Source organism: Malaclemys terrapin, chromosome 3 (genome assembly GCF_027887155.1).
Source record: "Malaclemys terrapin pileata isolate rMalTer1 chromosome 3, rMalTer1.hap1, whole genome shotgun sequence".
NCBI classification, from domain to species: Eukaryota; Metazoa; Chordata; order Testudines; family Emydidae; genus Malaclemys; species Malaclemys terrapin.
Window position 1 is genome coordinate 162085362 of NC_071507.1, and position 12153 is coordinate 162097514.

The following is a 12153-nucleotide window of genomic DNA, read 5'->3' on the forward strand; positions in this document are numbered from 1 at the left end:
AACTCTCTAAGCTACTAAAACAGCAACTGAGTCAAAATATAGCACAAACAAGGAAGGATGAAAAAAAATGCTCTGGCAATTCCTTACTAGTCCTTCCTCTGTTTGAGAGGAGAGACAATTGGCATCACTATTTTCACATACTCCAAAGAAATGCATACATATACCTTTGGGTTTTAACACACACATGTTCAACCACACCTTTTTCCCACAGTAGCTGATGTAACACTTTCCACATTTCTGTCCTCTGAAAAATACTAAGTAAATGATTAAGGTCATTCCATTTCCATTCAGGATTCATAAGAGAGTAGTTCCCATTTTAATCAGTTTAAACTTTCTTCATCATCCTTAGAGACTGAAAAAAACAGTGGGTACCTAATAAACCTACTGAGCTAAAGACAAAGAGAGAGAAAATATATATTTTATCTCTTCAAATGAATTGCACTTTATGGGCCAGATCCTTAGCTGGTGTCAATCAATGTATTTCCAATGATTTCAATAGAGCCAATTGCCACTTATACTCTTAGGGCAGGTCTAAACTTAAAAAGCTGCAACAGTGCAGCTACATCAGTGCAGCTGCACCCCTGTACCGCTTCAGTGAAGACACTCCTATGCCAATGGGAGAGCTTCTCCCGTTGGCATAGTTAATTCACTTCCATCAGTGGCAGTAGCTATGTCAAAAGGAAAAGCCCTCCCATCAACATAGCACTGTTGACACCTGGGGGTAGGTTGGTATAACTGTGTCATTTGGGAGAGTGGATTTTTCACACCCCCTGAGTGATGCAGGTATTCTGATGTAAGTTTGTAGTGTAGACTTGGCCTCAATCCTTATCTTATTCATAATGTTAATACCATGGGCGGTGTGTGAACCGCCGGATTGGGGATGCTAGCCTCCAGCCCCACTCCTTCCACCTGAGTCTCCGTCCCTTCCAACCCCACTGCTGGAGTCCAGAGCCCCTCTTCACCATGGACACTGGCCCCCGCCCTAGGCTAGTCCCCCCCAGCCCCAGACCACCAGGAGGGCAGGCAGTGGGCAGCTGCTGCCCCTGCCCCGAAGCCTTGGAGCGCTGGAAGGGTGGGCGGCGCAGGCCACCACACAGGAGGACTGGAGCCACATGCAGAGTGGGTTGGGGAGGCCTGGGGGTGGAGCCATGCCCCGCTGTTTGGGGAGGCACAGCCTCCCCCAGCCTAAGGTATCTGCCACCCATGGTTAATATCATTGTTATAAAATCTCAGCCAGAATCAAGCTACTACCATACATTACTTACTTTTCTTTCTTAGCCCTACTCATCTAAGTAAGGGTCAGAATTGACCCATTGAGTGGTTATGATGCATATTTAACAGTTCTATTGTGGTAGCACCTGGAAGCCAAAGAGGTTGGGACCCCATTGTGTTAAGCACAGGATAAAATAAAGTAAATAACAGTCCTTGCCCCTGCCCAAATGTTGTTACCTTGATGCTGGTGTTACAGCTGCTACCTTGGTAGGTTGTAAGCCATGTTCTGCTTGGAATCCAACATTCCTCTCTACTTGCAGTAGAGGTAACGGGGCATCTTTTAAAATATATTTCTTCTGTTCCATTTTCCTTTCCCTGAGTTCTTTTGAAACAGTTTTATGGTTAATTGTCTTTGATTCAGGAAGTTTGTTAGATATTGATAATAAGGTTTTTGTACTTTATTCATAAGTCTCTGAACTGTTGATCCAAATAAAGCATTTTGGGTGCTGTGTGATTCTCTAACAGTTTGAAATATGGATCCCTTGAATCCAGGGCTTTTGTAAATCAAGGTCTTTGTGTTTAGTACTGACTTTCTTGTTCACACATTGGTCTGTGCATATTAAGAGTTTGACATGTTGTACTTGTCCCTGGTAAATGAGCCGCTGGTATATCATAGCACCTTATCTGTGACTGCTGCATTGAAACTGCAAACACATGACCTGTAAACAGCAATTTACAATGTTTTATTGAATTCTTACTCAATATTATCTTCTTCAACTAGTGTCCAGTATAGGCGCGCTTGCGTCCCTGCACTGCCGTTTAGAGAACTTTAAATCCGTGTCCATTTGGCCCACACATGCGCTGTCCCTGCCTCATGCTCTGCCAGGAGGCTAACCAGCATGCACGGGTGAACTCTCCTCAGTTCCTTCTCAACCACGTCTGGCTAGAGACGGAGCTATTAGCAGTCCATTCATTGGATTGTTATCTCTCTCTTAGCACTTCAGTAGTTAGTCCTTTTTCTCTTAGTTGTAGAGCTTTCTTTATTTTCTTTTTCTTGAAAAAGGGGGGAAAAACTTTTTATTTTCCCCTTTGTCTGGGGTTGCCCAGAGTACATCCTGTTCACTGAGCTTTAAGAGGTGCCTCTCATGCAAGTAGGGCATCCCTGTAATGGATAAGCATTCCTGCTGTATCGGGGGAAAACCACATTTCCTAAAAGTGTAGTCTCTGCCAGCAACTCAAGTTCAGATCTCAGAAGGGCAGAGAACTGAGACTAGAACTCCTCCTCATGGAGGCAGCTCTTCAGCCTTCCTTGGACCTGCACTAGGAGTCACCTGATGGCACGAATCTGTCCCACAATCCTCGACATCTAAGGACCATCGGTCGAAGAAAACAGCCCCACACATAAGGCTTCAAAAAAGAGACCTGTGACTCCCCAGAGTGAGCCCTGAGTTTGACGAAAAAGATCACTGGCACTTTTGGTATCATCAGTACCAAGATAGTCTAAACACGGTACCCATAGCTCATGAGGGTCTGAAGCAGCAGGTACCATTGATGCGTGTAAGGACCTGATGGGCATAGGCACTGAAGCAATGGTACTGACAGATAAAGGCAAGGACAGAGACTGCACCTTCTCTAAAAAGACACTGCCAGTACAAGTCTGACCATCAGTACCATCAACAGTGAGCCATCCAGCCTTGGAGTGCTCAGTATGGCCAAGATCCCTGATCCTTCCAAACTGCCGGCCCACTGGTAATCACCATCGGCACCGGTTATGACACTCTAGAGCAGGGGTTCTCAAACTTCATTGCACCGTGACCCCCTTCTGATAACAAAAATTATTACATGACCCTAAGAGGTGGGACTGAAGTCTGAGCCAGCCACCCTGGGCAGGGAGGCTAAAGCCAAAGTCCTTGGGCCTCGGCCACAGCCAGTAGGATTCAGACTTTGGCCCTGGGCCCCAGCATATCTAACCCGTCCCTGGAGACCCCATTGAAACAGGGTCACGACCCACTTTGGGGTCCTGACTTAGAGTTTTAGAATCATTGCTTTAAAGACACTCTATAGCCCTCATGGTATCTGACATACCAGAGTCTCCCTTGCTTGTACCAGGTCTCCAGTACTGAGTTTACTTCAGGTGTGGGAATCTCCACTGGTGCACCATATCATGCATGCCCATTCTCCAGTGGTGAATCAGATAGCGAAACGGAGGAGGCCATCTTTCACCACTCCTTGTTCCTTATAATGCTCTCTATCAACCTGTGCCCCCTCAGTCATACTCTCCATCTGCTCCTCAACCACTGTGGTATGGCCAACCGTGGGTGCCACCACCGGGACCCCTTCCACCGCCCCAGTTGCTGTACTGGGATCCCTGGGTGGCTTACAGTCTCCATGCCTCCAGAGCATCCAGCGTGACCCACCGTAAACCCTTGAGGCACTCTCCCTCAACCACAGCATCCAGAACCTCTAAACCTCCAGAGGAGATCATGGAGGAACAGGAAGGCAGATTTGAGGAGGAAGTCACAGCACAGACCATCATCTCTTCCTCCTCTCCAGATGAGGCAGTTATGCCCACACCACCATCTCTAGCTGATGACTTCAGGCTGTTTCAAGATCTAGCTAAAAGGGTGGCAGACATGTTGCAGATATCCTTGAGGAAGTGAAAGACACACATTGTAAACTCTTGAACATCTTGCACTCCTCCTCTTCCTCCAGAATAGCCCTCCCCATCAGCAAAGCCCTTCTGGACTCATATGGCAAACCCTTACATTGGTCATGCCCACCTGTAAATGTGCTGGCAAGAAATATTGTAGCCTGGATAGGGATATGGAATTTCTTTTTCCTGCCCACCTCTAATTCCATTGTGGTGGACATAGTAAATCCACAGGGTCTCTGACATCAGGTGAGCTCCACCCCCTATGTTAGGGATTGGAAGCACCTCAACCTGTTTGGGGAAAAGGCCTATTCCTCTGCCACACTGCAATTATGAATTGCAAACTATCAAGCTCTGGCAGCAAAATATGATTAAGTCAATTATACCAAGCTTAAACACATTTATTGATCAGCTCCTGGAGTCACACCACGAACAGTTTTGGGCCATTGTTAGGGAGGGACAACTGGTGGCCAAGACAGTGCTCCAATCAGCACTTGATGCAGCCTACACAGTAGCCTGGTCCAGCTCTACTATCAAAAGTCATGTTAAAAATAAAAAGAGAAAGAGCAAACATCATACTGATAGCGCCTTCCTAGCTGAGATAGATGTGGTACCATTACCTATGACAATTGGCGATGTGTCCACCAATTTCTCTCCAACCCACTCTATAACTCCTCTCGCAGAATGAAGGATTGCTCTCCATCTCAGTCTGCAGATACTCTGACTCAAGGTTTCTTCAGGTTCCAGCACATACAAAGGCCCTGCTCTGACGAAGTACAGGAACTATACAACACAGTAGAAAATCTGCTACCCATTGTACTTACCTGTAAAAGTGGGGCAGGTTTCAGGTCTGGTGTAATTCCAGACAAATTTTCCTGACATCTGCTACTCTCCCAATGGTCTTAGATTATATACTGACTCTCAAGTAATCAGGGCTATCTCTCAAAGCTCACCTAGTGGCCATAGCAACCTTCCATCAACAAGTAGAGGGATACTCAGTGCTCTCACACCCAATCACAAAATGATTCCTCGGGATATAGTAAACCTTTTTCCTCAAACCAGACAGCCTACCTAAACTTAGTATTAAAGAGCCTGACTAGGCCACCCTTTGAATGCATGGCTACTTGTTTGCTCGCATATCTGTCTATGAAGATGCCCTTCCTGGTGGCTATCACCTCAGCAAGAAGAATAGGGGAAATAGCAGTGCTGATGGCGCATCCCCCTTATACAATATTATTTCGGGACAAGGTTATTCTCAGACCACGCTTGAAGTTCATCCTCAAGGTGACCTCATCTTCACCTCCTGACCTTTTACCCCAAACCTCACCATGATATCAGGGAGGCTATACTGCACATGCTAGATGTTAGGAGAGCCCTGTTTTTTACCTGGACAGGACAAAAGTTTAAAGGAAATCTCCTAAGCTTTTCCTATTTCTTGTGGAAAGGTCTAAAGGTGCAGCAATATTGGCCCAGAGACTCTCCAAATGGTCTTGAACTGTATCAAACCATGCTACCAAGTTCACAACATAATACCTCCAACCAAAATCTGCATCGACTTCACAAGGTCGGTTTCCTCCTCTGTCGCCTTCTTCAAGAATGTCCTTATCTCGGAAATCTGTAGAGCAGCAACCCGGGCATCTGCGCATACCTTCACAGGAAACACTGTGATTACCAGGGACTTTGCTTCCGGCACTAGCTTTGGGTCTGCAGTATTGTTATCCATAACAGTCTCGACTCCGAAGGACTAACCTCCCATTGGGAATACCGCTCAGGAGTAACCTGCAGTGGAGCACCCTCGAAGAAGTAATAGTAGTTACTCACCTTAACAATGGTTCTTCAAGATGTGTGTCCCTATGGGTGTTCCACCACCCACCCTACTCCCCTCTACTTCAGAGTTCTTGTCAAGGACTCTGCATTAGAGAAGGAACTCAGGGAGATTCGCCCACGTGCACTGGTTAGTCTCGTGGCAGAACACGAGGAGGAGACAGCACACGTGTGGGCCAAAAGGACACTGCTACAGCACAGGGAAGCAAATACATCTACAGTGGAGCAACCATACGGACATACATTTTGAAGAACCATTGTTACTGTACAAAGTGAGTAACTTCCTCTTCTGCAACAATTCCATTTAATAAAAAATAATCCTGAGTGTTTTCTGTTTTAATTCAAGTAGCCCAGCACTGACCATGGACCAAGGCTGACCAGGAATCACATGTTGAATTAGTGGTCTTTTGCATTGGTTCCTGTATTTATTGTAGATTCCACAGTTGGATACTTTCAATCGCAGCCTAGATTCCTGGCCAGAATAGGGCATTTGGGGCTCTGGTCTTGCACTGCTTAATATCCAGATGGGCACAATGGATTAATAACAGTAATTGTAGAAAGATTTTCATCAGTAGATCTCAAAACACTTTACAAAGGAGGTAAGTATCATTCTTCTTCTTTTACAGATGGGGAAAGAGGCACAGAGCAGTGACTTGCCTGTGGCAGTATAGGGAATACAACCTAGGTCTCCAGAGCTGTTCAGTCTGGTTCTCTATCTTCTAGGCTACATTGTCTGAGCCATATATACATTTTGAACACCTTCTCCTACAACTCCTTATGTTTACTAATTTTGGACATTCTTGAAAACATATCTGGGCCTGTGTTATACAGTTAATGAGTATTTTTCAGTTTCATGATCGTTTTCTGAAGTCTGAGCGGTAGCTGCTGTTAAAGCCAATAGCAGCAACATTAAAGGGCTCCTCTGTGCAAACGACACCCTTTCTCTCTCTGTGTGTGTGTGTGTGTGTGTGTGTGTGTGTGTGTGTTAGTCACCCCTCCACAGAACCAATTGTTCCCTGGCCCAGATCTTGCTGAGTCTTCTCAGAAGGATTTGTAATCTTCTGCAGGAGGACAGGGTTAAAAGCAGTGGTAACATGAGCTGTGTAATTTATTTCCCCACATTTATTTTTCCCATGCTTAATGGAAAGCCCAGCAGTGAGTCAATGAAACCTGGGACCATGTTAATATTTTTGTATGGAGGAATCCCATGCAGCATGGAGGGGCAAATGCTCTAGGGAGAAAACTGTGAGGAGATTCTTGTGGAGTGTTCTACACCTCAGGCCTCCTTCTATGACAGTGGGAAATCTGAGCTGAGAAATCTTGAGTATTGCTAGCTAGTGAATTTCATAGAGATTGAAGCTGGAACAAGATAGGGTGTAGAAACATGGTGTTTTCATCAAGATAGTCCATGTTGATCTTCTTTAAAAATACTGTCTATCAAATCATCGTAGCTGTGGTGTTTTTTGTTTTGTTTTGTTTTGTTTTGTTTTTTTAAATGCTGGAGCCTCTTATACCATTTTACCACAGGAAACTACATTCCTTTCTAGTGGGCCAACTGCACTTCTATCATTTTGATTCATTTTAAAAATCAGCATCTCTCCCTTAACCATGGAAATAGCTTTTTTCTACCCTTCTCTGCATTTTATCTGTTTTATTATTCAGGACTACAACTTCCACCGGGAATGATTTTGCCTGCACTGTGTTGCAGGGCTAGAAGAGAGATAGGACCTATCAAATTGGTTGCTTGTTTAACTGGGATGTGCAGCTTAAATAAGTGTGTTTTGTTACTTTTGCCTTTCTCCTTAAACATATTTGGATAGTTTCTTGGTGTATAAAAAGCTCTTTATATAAAAGCTCTTAAGGGAAATATATATACCTAACTAAGTGCAGGGCACTCCATGCTATATTGTTTTGAATTATACTAAAGCATTTAGCAATCAAAAACTATGTGTAGTAGAAAATAAAAACAGTAAATGGAAGGCAGCTTGATCCAAACAATCTGGAAGTAAAGGAATCGTGGGCAGTCATCCAGATCCCATTCAGCCTCCTCTCTCTCTCTCTCTCTCTCTCAAAAAAAAAAAAAAAGGATTGTGCCTAGTGAAAGAATTGTGCCTAGTTTGTATTCCCATTCGAGAAGGCAATTTTACCTTGTCACTGAGATCATTTGAATTTTATTTACTGTAGCTGGACAGAACAATCACTACTAGTTTAAGTTACAAAATAAAAAGGGGTTTTAATAAAGGGGAGCATGAATAACTTGTATCAATTAGGATGGAAAGGGCCAGATTTTTGGTTTGTTATGCTGGTGTAAATCCTGGAAAAATTCCATTAAAGTCAGTGGTGTTACTCCATATTTACTCTGGCATAAGTGGGCTTAGAATCTGGCCCAAACTGTTTCTAGAGCATGGAGATCCATTTTGCTTACTTCTGTTTAACACTGAAGTAATAACAACCTCAGGCATTGTTTATAATTGGAAAAGAAATAACTCTTTCATCTTCAAAGTTCTTGTCCTCTCTGCAAGGCCCTTCACAGCTCTGCTCCTCACTAGTTATCCACTGCTGGGCCAAAGTCTCTGCTGCTGTAAGTCGGTGCAGCTTCACTGACTTCAGTGGGTTTTGCCCATTTGCATCAGTAGACAAGTTGGCTCCATGTCTTTAATCACATCATGCCCAACTTCTTTCACTCTCTCCAATGATGCCAACCTCATTCACCCATTCGTCAGCCTTTCACATAGTCATGTGCATGCTTTCCCCCATGCTGCCCCTTACACATGATGGAATGCCCTCCCTGTGCTTATCTGTAAGGCCCTTCCCTCCTCCAAATCTCTCTTCCTCACCTACCTCTGCTGCTGAGACACCTACAAGAAAGCACCCAGTTAATGATGGCTCATTGAAAGGCAGAGAGGAATAGCTGGCACTTTATTTGTAATGTTAAAAATTGAAAGTGTGTGTGTGTGTGTGTATAAAATGGTTTGTATCAACTGTATTCCTCTCCCCACTGTCATTGGCCACTCATCTTTGGGGTAGAGACTGTCTTTGCATGTGTTTGTACTGTGCCTGTCATAATCAGAAACCTGCAATGGAAATGTCACTCTCACTCATGCCCATCACCCCAGTCGGGGTATGGGCCGCCAACCACAGATCTCCAGAGTCCTTTATCCTGGGCCATTTGCTCTAGCTGGTTCCAGGTATAGCCCATTTTTTTGCTATCAGCCTGAAGGTCGCGTCGCCAGGTGTTTCTTGGACGGCCTCTTTTCCGCTTGCCTTGGGGGTTCCACCGCAATGCCTGTCTAGTGATGTTGGTTGGTTGCTTGCGTAGTGTGTGTCCTATCCAACCCCACCTTCTCCTTCTAATTTCTTCCTCTGCTGGAAGTTGATGGGTCCTCTCCAAGAGGTAGATGTTGCTGATGGTGTCTGGCCAGCGGATCTGGAGAATCCTTCTAAGGCAACTATTTATGAAGGTCTGGATCCTCCTGGTGGTTGTTTTAATTATCCTCCAGGTTTCAGCTCCATACAATAAGACTGATTTCACTATGGAACTGAACAGTCTAATCTTTGTTGCCAAAGACAGCTCTCTAGAGCTCCAGATGTTCTTGAGCTGTAAGAAAGCTGCTCTTGCCTTACCAATCCTTGCTTTGATGTCTGCGTCCGTGCCACCCTGTTGGTCGATGATACTGCCTAGGTAGGTGAAGGACTGCACTTCTTCCAGAGGGATTCCATTCAGTGTGACTGGGTCATTACTGATGGAGTTAATCTTGAGGATCTTGGTCTTGTCCTTGTGGATGTTGAGGCCAACCTGTGATGACATGGCTGCCACTACGTTGATCTTCTCTTGCAAATGGAAATGTATCCCATACAAAAAAGCAGGAAACTGATTTTGTTTGTGTAGGGTTCTTCATGATATTTAAATAAAGACACGAGAGCTTTCCTATTAGGAAATCCTATTCCATTTTATCTTGTCCAATTGTGTCTATGAACTTGCTGATCTGCAGCATGGTTCCTTCATCTCCTAAAATAGCACATTTCCTTGTTAAGTAGCTGTGGTTCTATTGAGCATACCCAGAAGATTCTTGATAGTTATTTCAAAGAAAATGCTACTACAATGGTGATGAGGGTTATACAATAGATAAATCAATGGTGGAGAAAAATTGAACGTCTTTTTTCCTTGTCTTCCTCAAATAAAAAGGGGACCTTGAATAGCCCTCGGATCAATTTTACTGTGAACATAGGAACTGACAGGCTGGGTCAGACACAAGATCCATCTAGTCCAGTATTCTCTCTCAGACAGTAGCCAACACCAGATGTTTTAGAAGAAGGTATAAGAACCCTACAGTAGGCAGATGGTCTTATCCTAATCTCTAATAGAGATTGTTCTAAAACCTGGTGTAGGAGGTTAATATCCTTTTCAAAATTTGTTGTCACTAATTATGAAAACTCTGGATATTCTTAGTAAAAAGAACAGGAGTACTTGTGGCACCTTAGAGACTAACAAATTTATTTGAGTATAAGCTTTCGTGGGCTACAGCCCACTTCTTCGGATGCATAGAATGGAACATATATTGAGGAGATATATATACACATACAGAGAGCATGAAAAGGTGGGAGTTGTCTTACCAACTCTGAGAGGCCAATTAAGTAAGAGGAAAAAAAACTTTTGAAGTGATAATCAAGATAGCCCAGTACAGACAGTTTGATAAGAAGTGTGAGAGTACTTACATAGGGAGATAGATTCAATGTTTGTAATGGCTCAGCCATTCCCAGTCTCTATTTAAGCCTAAACTGATTGTATCTAATTTGCATATCAATTCAAGCTCAGCAGTTTCTCATTGGAGTCTGTTTTTGAAGCTTTTTTGTTGCAAAATTGCCACCCGCAGGTCTGTCATTGAATGACCAGACAGGTTAAAGTGTTCTCCTTCCTTCCTATCAGGAAGAACAGAAGTTCTGATTTACCTTCTCTAGATTGTTCACTAGTTTATATACTGTTATTGTATTTTCTTAGTTGTCTCCTTTCTAAAGTCAACAGTCCCAATCTTGTGAATCTCTCCTATAAGAAAGTTTTCCCAGGAAAAATATCACAAATATTATAATTCTTTTCACCAACATAGAGTAACATAATCCCTCTATAATATGAAGCTTGCATATTTTGACACATCAACCATATTACAGTGTTAAAGATATATAACACAAAAACAATGAATTAACATGTGTAATTCACAAGGAATTCACATTTTACCTAGACATAGATAATTGGAAATTCTAGCATGAGCCTACTGTAATTTACCGGTTACCTATAAAATAGAAACATAACTTCATATGTACCATTCATTAGGTGTTTTTTTCCTTTTATGAACAACACTTGTTTAAAAAAATGCTCTGGTCTTTGCACAATGAAGTTTAAAATAAATTTCTGCCCAATACAGACTGTTGCAAACCGATAAATTTTCTCAGCCACTATTGTTTGTAGAGGACTGTTTTTCAGAAACACCACAACACCAACAGTTCAGTGAGTTTACTCTCACTTACATCTAGTTTTCTCCTCTACATGTTTGTCTCTACTCTAGTTCAGAAATTGCCCAACAGTTTGCAGAAGTAATTTCACACATCTTTAAACATTTCTTTAGTCACAACTTACTCTTCCTGTGGCTAATGCATTTCTAGTCACGCATTTGCTTCCTGGCCTGGTGCCACACTCATTTACTGTCACCCAGAACTTTTGTTAATCACGTTTCCCCTATTCTTACCAATTACTGGTACATCCCAAAACCATGCCACTATACAAATCAATGGTACGCCCACATCTTGAATACTGCATGCAGTTCTGGTCACCACAGTTCAAAAAAGGCTATATTAAAATTGGAAAAAGTACAGAGAAGGGCAACAAAAATGATGAGGGGGTATGGAAAAGCTTCCATATGAGGACACCAGGACGGTTCAGTTTGGAAAAGACACAACTAAGGGGGGATATGATAGAAGTCTATAAAATCATGAATGGTGTGGAGAAAGTAAATAAGAAAGTGTTACTTACCTCTTCACATAACACAAGAATCAGGGTCACCCAACGAAATTAATAAGAAGCAGGTTTAAAACAAAAGGACATATTTCTTCACACAAAACACGGTTAACCTGTGGAACTCATTGACAAGGGATGTTGTGAAGGCCAAGACTATAACTGAATTAAAAAAAGAATTAGATACATTCGTGGAGGACAGGTCCACCAATGGTAATTAGCCAAGATGGTCATGGATGCAACCCCATGCTCCAGGTGTTCCTAAGCCTCTGACTGCCAGATGCTGGGACTGAACTACAGGGATGGATCACTTGATGATTGCCCTATTCTGTTCATTCCCTCTGAAGCACCTGGCATTGGCCAATGTCAGAAGACAGGATACTGGGCTAAATGGACCATTCCCCTGACCCAGTATGGCCATTCTTATGTTCTTGACAATTTTCCTTTTCACGTTTACTCA